Source organism: Macrosteles quadrilineatus, unplaced genomic scaffold (assembly GCF_028750875.1).
Source record: "Macrosteles quadrilineatus isolate MER2022 unplaced genomic scaffold, UCM_ALF_1.0 Scaffold_1__1_contigs__length_201487025, whole genome shotgun sequence".
In the NCBI taxonomy this organism is placed as follows: Eukaryota; Metazoa; Arthropoda; class Insecta; order Hemiptera; family Cicadellidae; genus Macrosteles; species Macrosteles quadrilineatus.
The window spans coordinates 8,684,331-8,704,430 of record NW_026542594.1 but is presented as its reverse complement, the minus strand read 5'-3'; positions in this window follow the sequence as shown (position 1 = coordinate 8,704,430).

Here is a 20,100-nt window from a genome sequence, read left to right as displayed (position 1 = left end):
CTTAAAGTAGATGTACTACTACTTTGTGATACATTTGAGAACTTTCGATCAATTTGTGTTGAAAATTATGGATTGGATTGTGCTCATTACTTTTCTTTGCCAGGTTTAACATTTGATGCTATGTTAAAATACACAAAAGTAGAATTAGAACTGTTTACAAACTATGACATGTATTTGTTTATTGAAAAAGGTGTAAGAGGTGGAATCACATCATGCTCTAAAAGATATGCTCGTGCTAACAATAAATATATGAAAGAGTTTTATGACCCAAAAGTGGAAAGTTCTTATCTAATGTATTTTGACGCGAACAACTTATATGGCCTAGCCATGAGTAAATCTATGCCACTAAATTCATTTGAATGGATGAACAAACAAGACATAGCATCTTTTAGAGTAGATGATATTCCTGATGACTCTTCTGTTGGTTTTGTTTTGGAAGTTGATGTTGAATATCCAATTTATCTCCATGATTCACATAATGACTTACCACTTTTTCCTGAAAATAAACCACCACCAAATTCTAAGCAAACCAAACTGTTGACTACTTTAGAAAATAAGGAAAGATACGTTACCCATTATTTAAACCTTAAACAGGCTATTCAACTAGGCTTGAAAGTAACAAAAGTCCATAGAGTCTTAAAATTCAATCAAAGCCCTTGGCTTAAACCCTACATAGATTGGAATACTGCAAAAAGAACATTAGCTAAAAACCCTTTTGAGGAAGACTTGTATAAAAAAATGAACAATGCAATGTTTGGTAAGAGTATTGAAAATATACGTAAAAGAATGTCTCTTGAACTGGTGACATCACAAAAATGTTTGGATAAATTAGTTTGTAAGCCTACATTTTTGAATAGAACTATTTACAGTGAATCCTTAGCTGCCGTCTCTTGTTCAAAAGAAAGTATTGTTTTTAATAAACCCATTTATATTGGGTTTACAGTGAGCTGAGTAAACTTCATATGTACGATTTTCACTACCAAATCATAAAACGGTTTTTTGGTTCTAATGTTAAACTCTTGTATTCTGACACAGATTCACTTTTTTATGAAATTATCACTAATGATATATATGTAGACATGAATAGCCCTGAACTAAAACAGTATTTTGATACTTCTAATTTTTGTAAGAATCATCCATGCTTTTCAGCTAGTAACAAGAAAGTGCTAGGTAAATTTAAGGATGAATGTTCTGGCAAAATAATTATTGAGTATGTAGGTTTGCGTCCAAAGCTTTACTGTTATGAAATATTTGAACAGGTTGTTAGGAAAAAAGCTAAAGGTGTTAACAAAAAGGTTGTGGAAAAAGCCATCAATTTTGATGATTTAAAAAAATGTTTGTTTAATAGAGACTTGAATATTTGTAAGAAACAAACTCTGTTTCGGTCAAAAGATCATAGAATTAGCACTATTACTATCAATAAAATTGCAATGAATGCAAATGATGACAAAAGACATATTCTAGATGATGGTATTAACACCTTAGCTTATGGGCATTTTAAATTATGTCAGTGAAATATGTAAATAAACTTGTATATATGATATTAATTTGTGTTTTTAATTTCCTTTATTATAATGGTATAAGGTTAACATATAACAACATATTTTTAAAACAAGATTTATTTATATAATACACTATTTACATAACTTTTTTGACAGTTCCAGACAATGGAGAGTAATACACTAATCCATCACTTATAATCAAACAATATGCAGCAGTATTTGCAGGAACTGCTTTTGTAGTTTCAATTTCAAGACGTACATCAATTGTGCCACTTTTTAAAGTTTCAGATTGTTTAGAACAATCACATTCAAATAATGGTGAACTCTCAATGAAGTCTTTTTTGCTTATACATGGTTGATCATCACTTCCTGCATAGAAAGAAGATTGAAACTTTGCATAGTACTACAATGTATAACAAAGCATGTATGTGTGTGTTTGTAGTATAACAAAGCTTTGTTTCCATTCAATGGATCATATGGGTAGTATATTCCATTTAAATAAAGCCTTATGTTATTTAAATCACAAAAATCAAAATGTGATGCATTTTTATTATTTTTTTCTTTACGTTCAGTTTGGAAACCTACAATAACATATCTAGGTTTCTCAATAACTGATAGTGTCTTAACAGTCCATGTTTGAGAAGTGGTTTGAGGTAGCACAGGGTACTCATGCATTTGCCACCTCCTAAAGGCAATTCTTAAAGGTTGATCTTTTTCCACTAGTTTTAGAAGTGATAGTTTAATTTCATCATCAATTTTCACATAAGGCATTTTCCAGATAAGTTTGGTTATTACAAATTTAACAGTTTGTAAAGATGCTGCAGCTTGCAATATTGCATTTTTGTCTGATGAAGATCTTAACAATACTAGTTCTTGTTTCACATTTAGCAAAATCTCTTTAAAATCTTCAGCAAAACCAAGCAACAGCTTGAGTGGTACACAAAATGAAAAGTTGGTTTTATCTTCAAGTACATCAATCTTAGGTAATGTCCAGCCAGCGTTCCCCATCCAGTGAACATCTCCAGGACGTGATGTAAGTATATTTTTCATTGTAGTAGTTATTCCAACATTTTTTACTCGATCTATTTCTGTTCCACATAGCTCATATCTTATTTCTTCGAATAGAAATGCGATTGCATTATTTATAAGATTAGTTGTAGTATCATCATTTCCATCCTGTTTTTTCAAAGTTCCCTCAATTAAAATATAACTCTCACTTGGTAACGTATATACATCTTGCTGGTGAATTGGTATTCTTATTTCATCACTGTTTCCAAAAGTGTTTGATGAATAAGGATTGTGAGAATGGAATTGAAAGTCAATGACACTGTTGTCAAAGCTTGATTCAGAATTTATATTTAATATTCGATTCATTTCTTCTTGAATATCCCAATATTTTGCAAAAATAATAAATTTTCAGGGGATAAAGTTTTGATAAACTTATTGTTACTACGCACTGTAAAGTTGGATGTGGATGGCAGGGCTGCTCTTTCCTCAATGACTGTATGTTGAATGCTGGGATATTTATGTATAAATGGTTCTCTTTTTTGATTATAATTCCTAAAAAAGACTAATCCCATTTTTTATCTGCGCTGCTTTTCTCTTATAACTATACGTATATTTATATTTTCCCCTCTCAGATTAACTAACTCCCCGTTTTGATCTTCTAAAGCAATTATAAACTCTTCCAAACTATTTTGTTTGTTTATTGGAAGATAAGTTATTGTATTTGGTTTCTCAACAATTTTAAACCCCGGTGCTACAGTTGGATAAAACTCATGTAATACATGTCCTTCAACACCGTCAATATAAGATCCTCTTACAATATTACAAGTGATCCGTATGACATCTACTTTGTTAATGGAAACTTGATTGGGTGATTCAGTCCATTTATTTGGCTCAACCATGATTTTGTCGCTAAATCCAAGGAGAGACCCTTATGTTCCTTTTTTTGTGAAGTCTATTCCCTTGTCACAGAATATTTCACATTTTAAAGTGTTATTGTTAGCAACAAGTTTAAATTTAATGTCAAGTTGCTGCCTTTCTATTTGCTTATTAATAAACTCATTTATACTTTCAATTTCATATGATCCTGTAGGAAGGCTAATCACATCTCCATTTGAAAAATATAATTTATTATTTTCATTCTCCTCCACGTTGGGTATTGAATTATAGGTCAACAAATCATGGAACCCCATTTCCCATTCATTTGATGTTGATAAATCAAATGGTGGAAACAGCGTATACCTAATACGTGATGAACTCCCTTTTATGCAAATCATTATGTATGACTGGCTAGAAAGTCTAAACACAAATGACCACAGTTCACTTCATCCTCCTTTTGTATAGGAAAATAATTATATCTAACCTCAGTGTGGTAAGGTCCACTGTTAAAGTAGCGTTGAAGTTCAACTGGTGGTTTGAGATTTCCAAAGCTGTCAAAATATTGGACTCTGAAACCATTTTTTGTATAACACACCCAATGTGTCCCCTTTCCATTGTTGTCATCCAAATTAACAATTCCAGTTTCCTTTTCACTTATATTATGAGGCAGTAAATCCCGCATAAACACTCCTCTAAAATTAGGTATATTTAAACGTGAAACCCACTTTAAAATATCCTTGTTACTAAGCGGTCTGTTAGGAATACTATTTATCTCCTTTGTTAAGTAGACGATCTTTTTTTTTTTCTTTGCACATCCTGATCCTTTATAGGGTCTTAGATATAAGCCTTTACCTTTTCTTTTAGTTGCATTAGCTTTTCTAGTATTTTTCTTATTTTTGCATTTACATCTTCTCTTTTTCTTTACCTGTTTTTTTCTACCAGCACCAAGTTTATTTTTAGCTTTCATTATATTTGTAATAGTCCAAGCTGCTGCCTTTTCACCGAAACTTGAATCAGAAGCTTTCACTCGTTCCCAAGCCTGCTCAGCTAACTGTTTGTCAGCAATAGATCTGTTTTTACTATCAGAAAATTTGGAATATGCAATATCATGCAGTTTACAGGCTGAGTCTAATTTGTTGATACCTGGATCACCACGAGCCAATCTAGTCTTTAAATCCGTTCCAGGACCACAGTACTGATAGCCTGGCAAATGCAGTTCCGTTGGTAAGATGTCTATAGCACGGTTTAAAATGTTCCCAGCTGCGCCTGTAAGACTACTGATCAGGCCGGAGCCTCTTGGATAACTGATGCGACCAGGTCGGGAGAACATCATATTTATTAATGATTTTCAGCTCCTGATTTGTCTTTATTTATTATCACTGGTGCAGGCGTATTAGCTTTTGGTTGCACCAAAGCGTTTTCACTAACTCCAAACAAATCACTCCAATCACAAGTATGCAATGATTTATTTACTCTTTTTTTCCATTCCTCTTTAGTAAGCTTTGGTTTGTTTTTCTTTTTTAAATTATTATGAATCGCAAAAGACATTTCAGCCAATACATCAGCAATAAATGAATAGCTTATTGCATCTCCTTTTGCTTTAGGAAAACCTATGTTTTTTATAACATTTCCCTTAGCATCATATTCTTTATTTTCTTTTAAGGCTAGAGTATTAACTTGTAAATAACGAAGATTTACAGCATCATGTGACAGTTTTGGATCTTTTACATTACAAATATTTAAATTCTTTGCATTAAAGACACTTTTATCGACAAGTAAAGCATTTTCCTTTAAAGTTCTATAGTTTACTGCATCACCATCCGCTATAGGAAAGCTTATATCTTGCACTCTGAATTGGTGAAAAGAGTAACTGTCAAGCAGTTTTACCGGTGAATTAGAAGTAAAATATAATTTATTAACAGCATCACCATCACTAATTGGTACATCCAAATTGCTTACTCTAAGCCCTTTCGCATTATACTCTTTCTTTTCATTCACCAATAAACAATTTCCAACAGATGTATTAAGTGTAAAAAGATTTACAGCATCCCCAATCTCTGTTGGTGCTCCAACATTACAAATCCTTTTGAGTTGGATATCATAATCACCATCATCTGTAAGATTAAAACCATCACCTTTAGGACCCTTTTGACCTTGTGCAATTTGAGCATTACCAGAGCTTGAGTAGCGTCCAAATTTATCAACACTCATCATGAAGTTCAGAACTGAAATGAGGGTAGAGATAATAAAACAATCAGTTTAATTACAATTATTTATTGAAAATTAAACATTAATAACACCATTGTTTTCCAATTCCAACAATTCCTCAATAATAGAATTTATTTCATTTTTATGTCCATTATTTCCTGCTTCTTGTGATCCATATAGGAGGCGGAGACGGTCAACAAGCTCATTTGGATCATCAAAGTAAATATATTCCGGCTTTCCATTGCCTAATGTAACTCCGTGTGAATCTGATTGTGGAGCAAGCAGATCAGGATATGTTGTCATTGGATTTGCTTTAATAACATAATCTTGCTGTGGTAATTTATTTTTTCTACTTTTTGGAGTAGTTTTTAAAACACCACTACCACTTGCACCATTATTATCCCATTCATTTAATATTGGAGCAATTATATGCAAATACTTATGACCTCTGTTAGACCTTCGTCTACCAAGTGCTGAATAATTCACTCGATAAACATTAGTATCTTTTAAAATACCAGCATAACTTTTTAAATCTTCTTCAGTATAAATGTATTGGTTTGGTGAATTCATAAATATCAGCTCATAAAGCCCTCTTGTTCCTAAATACCTCACACCATTTACTATAATGTCATTTTCATCAATTTCAATTTTTTTATCACCAATCATCCAGTCATTTCCCTCTACACGAACACCATAGTTGTGGTCAATAGGTTTACCCCCTCTAATTAATTTGAAAAAATAATCTTTAGCTATATTGCCTGTGAAAGTATGTTCAACAAATTCCTTAGCATAGTGTCTTCCTTTTGGTGTTTTTAAAAGAGCCTCACCTGTACTTGTTGTTTCATAAACCACTGGCTCATGTTGCATTTCTTCAATACTTTGTTCATCATCTCCTTGATTTTCATACTCCATTTCATTTGTATCAAATGTGGTACTAGGGATTGCTGGACGTTTGGAAGGTGGTAGACCTTCATTTCCATCATCATATTCATAGTCACTTTCATAATCCTCTCGCGTAGGCTGATTAATCTTTTGTTTACGTTTCACTCCTTGATCGGGTGCGCGTATAAAATGTTTAACTGGGGTTGCTTCTTCAAAATTTTCAGTAGGTTTTCTCTTGCGATTATTCAATTTCTCCTTCTCTGATTTACTTTCTTCCTGTTCCTCTAGTAGTTTAATCAAAGGTTCAGCAACAGGTTTCCACTGCTTTTCCAGTAATTCACTATTATCGGTTAATTGACGCTGTAGCGCTTGATGCTTTAATTTAATATTCCTTCTAAGTTCACTAATCTCCTTAACCATTTCTTCCTTTGTTTTATCTTTAACCCAATCATCATCAAATTGTTCAGCCATTGTTTGCTGTCAACATATGTACTGGTAATGGTTAAAATGTAACATGGTAGAAAGTTATATCTTCTCCCCACCACTATTATCAAACTTTGATAAAAACGTCTAATCCATTTCGATAGCGACCTTTACCCATCTCTCTGTCTTTGTCTATCACTACAAATGAATTTTTCCCACTACTCCACACTTTTAAACACATTTCTTTAAAAGTTCCAAAAGTCATATCAGTGTTAACATGGACATGATAAATATGTTGTAAGTTTCTATTGTCTTGTTTGAATAAAACAATAAAATTAGCGTTATCCCTAACCAATTGTTTTGGTACATAGCTGTATGTTTGGCAAATATAAAACGTATCAATATTGTTATGTCTCCCCATTGAAAAGTAATTTTTAATATTTTGCTGTTTTTCACATGCAACATCATCAAATATCATTATTGAATTAGGAATGATTTCAGAAGGATGCAAAACTTCATCATTATCTGAAAACATGTAAAACCCAATTTCTTCAATTTGTTTCATAACACACTCAAGAAATTTGTATTTAGGCTGATATAAGGATTTAGAACAAATGTATACATTTTTAAAATACAATCCACTTGGTGAGAAAAGAAGATTTAACATCAAATTAGTTTTTCCACAGTTTGATGGTCCACAAATAATGCACCTGATAGTATTTGGAAGGAGAACACCATGCTTTTTGCTGGATGATTTATTTTTATCGTTGACTCTAATAACCTTATCTAGATTAACAACACTAAAAGAATTTTTTTGTTTGGTAAATTTCATATCTTACTTCACACTAACTCACTCTGGCTAATCCAACTATCATGTGACTTGTCAAAACCCAGCCACCGCACTAATAGCCTGTCCCCCTTTCTCCTTATAACTTTTTGAACTAAGTAAATATCTGAAAACTTAGTTTTACTTAGTTCTTCTTGATAAAACCCACCTTTCAACACTTCTCCTTTGGAGTCTTTCAGAATATAAGTTGGCGGGTTAGTTGGTTGAACTTTTGACACTGTATAAACCTCATTGCTCCACCTTGGCCAGTAACCTTTTGACAATTGTTTGAATCTTAAACTTATTCTAACTTTGTCTCCCACCTTAAACTTTTGCTTATACACTTTTAATTTTCTACTTCTTACAATTCTCAAGAGAATTTGTTTTTCATTATCTTTGTTAACATCAACAGGCTTTATACCAATTGTTCTATGTACTTTATTGTTATAACGTTTAATTATGTCAGGAAGAATTTGCAACCATTTAAAATTACCTTGTACAGTAAAAAATTTCCACATTTCACCTTTTAAAGTTCTATTAAATCTTTCAACTATTGATGCTTTTTTATCTGAGTAAGTATAATAATGATTTATATTAAAACTTCTTAATAAAGATTGAATTTGTGAGTTAAACCATTCTTTTCCTTGATCAGTTTGAAAATGCTTCATTTTATGAACTTCCAAAATAGGTTTTAATGCAATAACAACTTCTTTAGCAGTTTTTGATTTTAAAGGAACAGCAATTGCATATTTTGAAAAACAATTAATCATAGTCAAAATGTATTTATATCCATTGTTCACTGATGAAAAAGGTATCATTTCTACTAAATCAGCTTGATAAAGATCATTAATACCTTTTAACTCTACATACCGGGTTGGAAAGTTTTTTCTTGACTGTTTGTGTAACTCACTAGCAATCTCAGCTCTGATATTTGACATTTTACTACAGTGCTTGAAAGGGAATGATGAAAATAATTGCTACAGAACACTTTTAACATAAAATTATTTATTTTACAACACATCAAATAAAACAATTATCAAAAACCTTTTATGTATTTACAATAAATCACAATATGGTGATGCTTTTTTGTGTTCCACCATTGGATCTTCATCAGGATTCCACTGATCCAACATAAGGCCACAGCTTACACAAGTAGTAGCATCATCAATACCAGTATAGTAGAATCCAGCTTGAACCATCTTCTCTATGTTTGGATAAGCTTTAGGGTACGCTAGAAATGTCTCTCTCATCACATCTTCCATTTCCCTTACACTTCCCTTTAATTGGCTATAATTTTTAAAATCCAAAGACACATTTTTACTCATTTCACAATCTGGATTTGTTAATTTATGTACAAAATTAATGTGTTTTAATGTTAACTTTCTAGAGCCAGATTCCCATCCACATCCACAACAAACAATATTTTCAAATAATTTAGTTCTATAAAACCCAGATTTAATCAAATCACTTTTTTTAAAATTAAATAAGTTGCAACATGAAGCTTCACCTGAATTACTAGATGTTGAGGAACAAGATGCTGAAGTTGGTGACTCCATCATGGTGCATTAGCCACTGAATCAAGTAATGTGTTTTCATTTTTAGCAAGCAGATCAAAGGTTATCTTATGTTTGCAAAAATAGCAATATTTTCTTTTGATAACTGGACCATCAATTGCATCACCTTCATTAGCAAACTGATAGTGTTCTTGGCAACGCAAGTTTTCTATGATGTCTGGATCAGACTGCAAATGCAGTGGAAGTTTGTGATAGATATATTCTAAGACATTCACATAGTTAATGATAAACTGTTTTGGCAGATACTTAACCAACTCATCCTGCATCACATCCTTTTTCAACCCATTCTTTTATAGCTAAATCTATATTTTTACTAGTGTAAATAGCAACCTGCTTCTCAATATTCCACCATTGCAGTAAAACATGAACATTAATGTATGCACAGTTAGTTGGGGAATGGCTAAAACTGCAAGTTTTGAAAGAACCTAAGTGCACTCTTGCTTTTAGATCTGATAGCTTTGGACACCCCAAATCTTCTAGATTGAACACCTTAACCTCGAACTCAGACAGAAGTTGAGCAATAAAATGTTTCTTTTCCAAACCCTTAACATACACATTTCCTTTTATATCAATATATTTAAATATATCTTTAATCTGAGAGTAACCTTTGAATCCTGAACTCCAATATAGACCATGCAAATGCCGTTCAACCCAGTGTACTTGTTTCCTCACTGTCTTTGGTAACTCGTGTAGACTGCAGGGGGGTAGAAAAAGCTGAAGCTCGTATATCTGCCCATCTGTAGATATAATTGCTAGCTCCTTAATGATGAATTCATTATCCTTATTCTTGAATCCTTGGAAATCCAAAATAAACTCCATTGAACCTGTAAATTATATGATATAATTTATTCCCCATCCTCATAAAAGCTTCCATTTAAGTCTGAATACTGGTAATTAAATCTTTTATAAAACTCTTTGTCTATATCGGTAATTGATTTCTTTAATTCTGTCCATTTATCTACATCCAAAGAAATACTTTGTCTTCCCAGTGGAGAATTAATTGTTATAATAATTTTTGTATCAGTCTGAACATTTCTAAATTCCACTTTCATATCATGAGTAATAATAAAACTTTTAAACAAATCCATTCTAAAATTTACCTGAGCACTCAAACAGCAGCTTGAAGTCCGTGATGCAAAATAACATATATCACTCAACTATCACACCACTTATATTCCAGTTAATCACGTGTAATTATGACGCAAATATAAGTCAAAGTTCATGGTTAAGCTAAATAAGCACATCCAAAGTTCATGTCAGATAAGTTAATTAGTTGTTATAACGTTCCTCAAATGCTTCACTGATTGTAGGAAATATTTCTTGAAATTTTTTCCATCTTTCACCATCCAATTGAATTACACTATCTCCCAACTCTATTTTTACATATGCATTAGTTTTACTATCCCCAACTACTATTTTAAAATTATCCACAATTGAAAACACTTTGTTTTGCTCCTTTTTAAAATCATGCCTTTTAATAAACTCTTGATCAATTTCATGTAGATATGGTTTTAGTTTTTCCCATGCTTGAGCATAGATAACAAAATTATCACCATTAGATTCAAAAGCAATATATGTTTTATCATTAACTTCTCTCAGTAAAACCCTAAAGTTTTCAGAGATATTGAACATTCTTTCTTCCTCCATCCTTCTTAATGGGTGTCAAGAACTATACTAAATGATATAGCAAATAATACACACTTTTATACAAAAAAACAAGCTTTATTTTATAACTAAAAATCACTTAACAAATCTCTCACAAAATGATTAGCATCTTCCTCCTGAACACATGTTACTTTACGATCTTGTAATAGTTCACTACTCCTCTCTGACGGTGCATACTTTGTCTGTGCTTTGTACATCGTTGCTACACCAGGTGACCAGCTAGTTGAAGAAACAAACCCACTCTGAACAGGTCGCCCTGAGCTAGAATCAGCTTGACGTTCGTATTGCCTTTGATATGGGAGAGGAAAATCCAGGTAAAGGTTCATTCTTAAATCCTGGCCAGGAGGGTTTCTTTGAGGCTGCTGCTGATTGTCTTGCTGAGACATTATAGTCTGTTCACCATGAAATCTCATTAATAAATGGCAATTACCATATAATGCAATATAATAGCAACTGTTTAGAGCACGCTTATCAGAGATCAAGTTAGCTCAGTGCCAAAGTATTAGACTCAAAGTGGTAGGGAACCAAGGCATTGCTCACTTGATCTCATTTTATGAACTTTTTGCTCGAATAGTTCATTATATTTCTGATAGGTTGCGCAGCAAGCGCTTTACTATTCATATTGTGAACTTTATTCTCGATTAGTTTGTTACATTTCTACTAGGTTGCGCAGCAATCGCTCTGATACTACTCTATAATCCAACAAACCTATATGAAAACCTCAAGTAAATAATGCACTCGCCTTTTGAAACAAAAAGCTCGGTTCCAGAAGAGACAGTGTTTTTCCAAAAATCAAGTTCCAGAACAGACATTTACTCTCTACTTATGATTGTTATTGCCAACGGCATAACCATTACACGATAAGTAAATTCAATGTGTTGCAATTTGTTCGGACTAAAATGATTTCAAATACTACATTTTTACCTGCACATTGCCTTGGATAGCGCGTTAACCCTGCCTACAGGCATGAGTGGTTTTTTAAGTTTACCGTTTTGCTTCTTCACTGCTTTGTACATTTTCCATTTTTTTTCTCTTCTGTGCATGTTTTACAGTTTAATATATTTATTTATTTTGCATTGTGTTCTCTTTGAACTTTTTTATGTGCTCTTTGGACATTTTGTTTTGTGAGTCAAGAGGAAATGCATCTCAGTTTCGTTATTTTTTTTTCTGTTTCAAATTCAAATTAATTATTTATTTTTTTTATTTTGTATACATCACAGAGTTTTTGTTTTTTTTTTCTTTTAAACAACATATTTAACCTATGTACATATCTTAATAATATACCAGAAACATTTAATAACTCTATAATAATAATTTTAAAAAATCTGTTGTACTGCAACCAAGAAAATAAAGTATTGGGCCTCTCAGGCAAATGCCTGATTAGAGGTGCCTTTAATCTCTATCTAGAAATATTTTGTCATCAATCCCGAGATAACAAAATTAAACTAAATATAATAGGTCTTTTGGATTGTCCTCGTTTTTTTAAATTAACAACCACTGGTGCACTTACATTTGTCCGATTACATACACAATTAAAAGTATTAATGGAATCTTTTAGGAGAAAAAACTCACATAATAACGATACATAACTAGTATGTATTGGCAACTATGGTAACAAATTAAACACTAATTAATATGTTACTCTTTGCAGTAATAAAACAAAAATTAAATCCCGCAACAATCGATAATTGTTTATTACAATTGGGAAGGAATAGAAATGTCATAGTTTATAGTCATAGTTAAAGTTTATAGTTATAGTTTAGATTTAAGTTTAGTTTGAATGACTTGGCCAATTGTTAAAAATTGAACGGCTGAATAGATCTTGAATCTTGAAAATTCGATCCTGTATTTCATTCTGTATGTTCTTGTGTAAATCTGTTAGTAACGCAATGGTAGCCTTATTTCTCAGCGATTCACAGAAAAGAGCACCGTGGTTAATTAAATTTACAGCCAGTATAAAAGTGTATAATAAGATAGATTGTCCGTATTCAGTCTTAAATTAGTCTAGGGATGACTAATTTCGAATCAAATACCCATCACATCATTATCAAATCCTTGTTAACATCAAATTGGAGTTAGTCATAAATTTGACGGAAGTATTCATCAACACGTAACGACACATAAAGCTCAACACATAAAGTTCACAATTTAAATACATTTAAAAGACGATAAGCCGGCCACATTAATTCACGGGACGATTGGACGAAAGACTAACTGGATTGGATTTATGACTAACTCCAATTTGATGTTGACAAGGATTTGATAATGGGTCTTTGACCCGAAACTAGTCATTGCTAGACTAATTTAAGACTGAAGACTGACTAAGGTATGTGACCTATTATATATTTAAAAATCAGTCTTGGTGGCAAAGATGTTTAAACATAAAGTAAGCAATAATGAGAAATTATCAGACTAGGTGTGGTAGTATTTATCTACTTTTAACCATTGTGGAAAGTAGCTTTTAATTCTACCTCAAGGTTTCACAGTACTGTAACATGATGTGAATATATTTGCCTATAGCCTAAGTTAGAATACAAAATTTTTAAACTATACACTAATATTTAATTACCAATAATAAGTACAAAATTAATATTTTGACTAAGAATTAAGGAAAATAGTAAAAATTACCATATGACTTTACAGTAAAGTATAATGATATTGTAATACCATAACAGTTAACCAAAAACATAATCTATTCGTTGATAATTAGTTTTAGTAAGATTTAGATAGTAGGATTTAGATTTAGTTTTTTACTCCCAAAAATAAGAAGAGCTTTATTCTCTGTATGTCATTAGAGAAATTGAATTCTGCTCATTTAAAGGCAACTCTTCTCCCCTGAACTTATAAACTATACTGGCAATACTGTTGAATATAGAAAAATTAATATTATGGATTAGGTAAAATGCACGAATACAAAATAAAATCTAAATATCACATGATTTGTTGTTAGCGCCTGCAGGTAAAGGTACAACTAAATTGATCACATCTCTGCCTCATGATAGTATGTATAGAGTTGCAGGTGCACAGAATATTATATTCTGTGACAGGGTATGATCACCTGTATTTTTTATGCATTCTGTATCTCATAATTACTATAAAATACCCCCACCACAGCAAAAATACAGACAGAGCAACTATCCGTTTACCTGTTTTGTTTTTCATAAAATTTGTATTGAAAAAGTAAGATTTATTAAATTTTAAGATAATATTTGGTTTGATGAGTAATTATGTATGCTGTAGAGAATATAAAAAGTTTTTTTTCAGTAAAATAAATGTCAACAGATTTTGAAATAAACGGTATCAGCAATCTGACACACACTTTCTCCCATTAGCTTGTCAACAGCCATTATCATGGGTATGCGGTGGGAGTAACTTAATATTTTACAGGAAAAATAAAAAAGTTGCTATCACTTTTAAACCGTAATTTTTAGAGCAACAGAAGGTTGCACTATTTCGTTTAGAGTTATAAGGACCATAACATAGTAATTTAAACTAAAAACCGGTTTTAAAAAATTCGATTTTTTTATTGCTTTTTTATATGGGGAAAATAACATAAGCTACAATAACTTTAGAACCGTAATTTATACAGCAATAGGAATTGTAACACTTAGTTCCAAATTTAAAAGATTATATGGGAAATTCGCTAAAAATACATGAATTTAAAAGTTAACTACAACAGTTGACTTGTTCTCCATAAGACTAACATAGAAAGATTCAATGTAAGGTTTTGAATTTTTCTCTGTAACCATTTAGTGTATAACAACGCTACAATGTACTAAACATTTTTTTAAGCTTTAAAATTGTATAGAAAAAAATTGTTAAGTATTGTGTTTAGAGGGACAAACTTGGGAAAACTCCATTTTCACGACATTCAATCCCCGATAAAAACCCGTTCCTGAAGACCAATTATGCTGCTTCGCGAACACATTGAACTAAACACAGGTTTACATTTGTATCAAATTTCATCAAAGTTGGACTAAAGGTGCTAACTACATGTAAATGTATGTGTATATATACATATGTATTTATATATAAAACATATGGGCCTATACATGTACGAACATTTGAGCGGGTGGCAATAAGACCTACGGTAATAGCTTATTCCGTGTATGATAATTTTGTTTAACAATTACAAACAATACAAGACTTGGCTGTATGTCTGCCTTGTCAAGAAAATTTCACTTAAATTATAATGACTTTCTTGTGGGAAACAACAAATTAAGTCGTAAGGGTTTATAGTTTATGATTATTTATGATTTAAGTAACTTGAAACTGAAATACACGGCAGATTAATATAACAAAACAAATTAAACACACTTCAATCCTTTATATTGTTTCAACCAACTGTCTTAAGACTTTCTCATTTCCATTTATCATTGTAATATCAATAATCTAATTGGAAGCCTAGTACTTTACTAAACATTTGTCTATTCATCACTTCAATATATTCTATGTTCAGTATATAGGGGCAATAACAATAGTCTAGTGCCTCTAGTACAAAGTCTAAGTTAACTCGATACTGTAGTTAACAATTATTCTAAATTAACTAACTCCCCGTTTGAATAGAGTATAGGGGTATTGCTGCTCACCATTCTCTGACTACCCAAGATGAAACATTTTGATTACATCTATTCCTGCTAAAGGTAATATTATTAGTCAGATTTTGATTTTGTTGTATAAAAATATGAATATTTCTAATTAATATTCATTGTACTATTCTTGAGAAGAACATTTTTTAATGTTTATCATAAATCATAAATCTTTATTGACAGATAGTAAATTTACAATAAATATACCTCGTCAACAGTGAAAATAGCGTCAAAAAGGGCCTTAGACTACTAAATAGTTTAAACACAGCCATTAAAAACCCCTCAAGGCTGACACAGATACAAAATCTAATTTCACTGACTTAGCCCAATAAAGAAAGAAACTAGGCCTAGCTTAATAAAATTATCTAAGATTACTAGTAGAAATAGCACAGTGAGAATATAACAGTGACAAAAAATAAATAAATTAATAAAGATTATTTGAGACACACACTACACACTACTCACAGAACTATACAGTAACAAAAGGTAGGTACTTAAACAAAGGGGTTAAATAACTAGGTAACAGTTGACTAGGGACTGCCTAAGAACTAGATAAAGATTTTATTTTGTGCTGTGCAAAAAATAATCTAAACTGTAAAAAGGGTGGTCGTCAAGCCAAACTATCAACTCTCGTTTAGCTGAGTACAAGGAATGTCAAGTGTTTCACTTGCAAAGCAATTGACTATTTTTACATAGTAGCAAAACTTCTCTGTACTGTTATCAGTCTAGTGTAGGGCCTATCCAAAGCAGTTCTTTACCTTGTGCAATATGAGTGAAAGTTATTTCTAATGCTAAAAATTTGTATTTTGTTTTACAAATCAACAAGTCTTAGCAACACAGTAATAAGCCAGAAAGTTGTTGTAAAGCTATCTTATCCATTATTGTACTTTGAACATTTAAAAAATGGTTGATTAGATGTTATAAAATATTTTAATACACTATTTTGTAACATCTAACTGTAATGAGCTTTACAATTAATTTGTTTACAAATTAAAACCATTAAAAAAATACATTAGCTACGTAATAGTCCATAGAGTTAGAACGAGTGTAGAGGATGAGAAGAGTGATTTTAGTTCTAGAAAAAATGACAGTTTGAACATTATTGATTGCGTATTAGTTAAAAGTGTTTGTATAGAAAATGATTACTCAAACGGAGAATTATATGCAAAGTTGAGCCGTACACAAATCCAGTTCAAACAACATTGACGAGTTATTTGGTAAGTAGTGAATATTTTAATCGCCAAATGTAGCAATATTTCTGTTCTACCCTAAAACATGAACATCACATTCCTACATTATTCCTCCAACAGTTGCCCGTGGTAAACTAATACACTCAAGATAATCTGGAGATGAGAAAAATAATACCTTAATAACCCAACTATTCTACATTAGAAACAAACTAATGCCTTAAATCTCTTGGAGACCACTCAATACACCACCCGCTCGCGGTGATTTCGCGGGAAAGTAGCCGGGCAATTTAACGCTGTTTTGGAGCAAGATAATTGTCTGCTGCGGCGTGTCTTCGTACACCATATGTATCTAACCGTCTCACTTACACGGTGAATTGATGAGCAGTAGAACAGAAACGGTATGGTTCATTATAACAAACAGATGACGTAACTGGCCCGAATATATGTACTAATAACCGAACCAGCTGGTTTGAAAGGCATTTGAAAGTTTCATTTAAATACAACATTTGGCGATGATTAAGACATATGTAGTGGTAAAATATATGTTCTATATTTTTTTAACAAAACTATAGGCCCATAAAATACTTTTTGCTACAACTATCGAAGCATTGTGTATTAATTTCTTGTAATTAGATATATGGTAAACATACATATACCTTAGGAACAATTCTTATTTTCTTATAACGATGCAGCAATACAGGTTTTGTAAATTAAATATAAAACCCAGTAAACTATTATAACCAAATATGTTTTATATAAAACTGTATATAAAACTAAATGGTATTACAAACTGGTTCAAACCACTAAACCAAATTGGTTAACGAAGCTATAGTAGTTCTTTATACTACTTCAAACAGAATACGGCGTACACAAATTTACTCGTTCATTTCCTGTACTGATATATAATTACGCTACAATTATACCTGCTTTTTTACTTTGAGGAAGAATACTAACCCCAAAATAAATTTACTCTGTCAGTTAGTGTATTTAAAAACCCCTTTGCAAACAGAAGACGTTTCCTTGGTAAACGTGCTTTGATACCAACCAGCCTCAGGGCCAGGCTTTATGTTTACTTGATATAAATCTTACTCTGGTTTAAAGCAAGCAATGCAGACTGAGACACATTTGTCCCTATTTTATTATTTCTTATTTTTCCTCCTATTTATGTATTTAAAATGTAGTTATAAAATCATCAACAACGATAAATAAAACGCTGTTAAATCTCTAAACCCGGTTTTGTATTGCCATGTGCCACTATGGAAATGTAATTAGATCTATTTCAAATGAAATGCGTGTTAGTGGTTGTTGTGGTACTAATCACCACTCTAGCAGGCCTATAATAGGCTTATACAGCTTACAACTCAAACATACAAGCCTGCCTTTGTTGGCGTATCTCGTCGTCAGCACTCGTGGACATAGAGTATTGTAGCTCTACTGTACACTGCTTCAAATGTTACTTTAGTATGTTCTCCGTGCTATGTGTTGAGTTTAGTTTATTGTTTAGGAATTGGCTGAATAAAATTGTTGAGCCTTTTTAGGACATTTTGCGTAATATTTTCTCTTACAAAAAATAACTACAGTAACAAGTGTTAAGCAAGAGGTTTATTATTTGTACTTTGATCGGGTATTCTGGTAAGTAAATATAATAGAAGTGCATTGAATTAAATGTACTTTTAAACAATAAATTGTATAGAATAGACGTGGCCGAAACAATATACTACAAATTTAGTTTTCAGTATGAAGATCGACTACAAAGCCAATACTGGTAGTGCACTACTAATAATACTAGTAAGTGGTTTAATACTAGTAGTAAATGGGTTGACAATCCTGAACTACCTCAATTACACTTATTGCCATATAAAATATATGTATATACAAAAATCGAAAAATCTCAAATTTAATGTCACCCTATTTTTGGCAGTTTTGCAGGCATTTACAAAAAACGCTCCAACACGTTTTTAAAATACACCTATAAAACCATATACTTAATGAAAGTAGATAAAATGGGCTATTTTAAAGTTGACTTTCTGTTAGGTTCAGTCGGTGTAAGCTAATTGTTCAAATACAGAAAAATCAAATCAATAACTACTTAGAGGAATTTGTTAAAAGATAAATCTTATAAGAGGATAACGTTGTGTGCATTCGATTGTCTCTGCAGGCGTGTACTCCAGAATTTCCCAACGGAAAGTTATAGTCTCGTAGAGGTGATGTGACCTGGCACCCTGCCACATCAGCTGATGTCTGTCATACGAGTATCTCGAGGTTATATTGGGTACCTATAGACGGAGTTTTCAATGTGGACCCTCAACCATCTAAAAGTGATATGTGATTTATTTGTGTGTTACAAACAAAACTTCAGTACTTTTAATCTCATGAAAAAGAAAGACAAACTACATCGTGATTTTAAAAGTTTTCAGTATGCAACAACGGCATTAAAATATTTTTTGTGACGTGTTTTCATGCTGGACAATTAACGTTTGGTTATTTTCAAATGAAGCGTAAGAGAGCAAAACATAATGTAATATAAACACATTTTCTGTAGACAGAGTAAAACAAAGAGGACCCAACATTTACGAGCCCCTAAAGTATCAAGATACACGATTTAAAATTGTTATGTTCTCAGATTAAGGCTGCTAATTTATTAAGATAGTTAATTAGAAACAATTGTACGCCCTTTTTATATTTGCTTTTAAATGAAGTTTGAAGATGGACTTAAGTGCAAAACATGTCAAAACAAGAAAAAAAATCCAAGTGTTCACAGTTGCTTTTGTACCAGCGCACAAAAACACAATTTAGGAAATATTCAAGGTAATTTTAACCGTCTTAAAATTCATTAATGTTTTGTCATGCTACAATTTAATTTCATTCATGTGCTTGAAAATGCCCAAAGATTAGTCCGAAGTGTCACACAACTTTTTCCTTAATAGTTGTTTCTTCAAATAGTTTACATTCATCTGATTTTGTGGTAGCAGTCATGTTATTGTTTATGGGAGTAATGTGTCTTATAGGACTGCCATAAAGTACAGTACTATACCGTAATATCTATAAACTATGTTAACAGGAACATTAAGGATTCTAAGTTTTGTTCTTATTATTCACCATAATAAATTAAGTTGTCATAATTATACGAGTAGTATTTTAGAATTTGTTTTCTTTCTTAAATTATTGTTCGTAAATCCCTAAGGATTTTTACCCAAGCAAAAACGTATGAATTATTTATAAAATATTTTTAACACACTTCTTACTTACACTATAGAATATAGAGAAACATACATGTTTAGTCAATATCAACGCACTGAATTGTCGCCAACAAAGTACATTCATTAAACAGGCTTCCAATTTAACAACATGATGGGA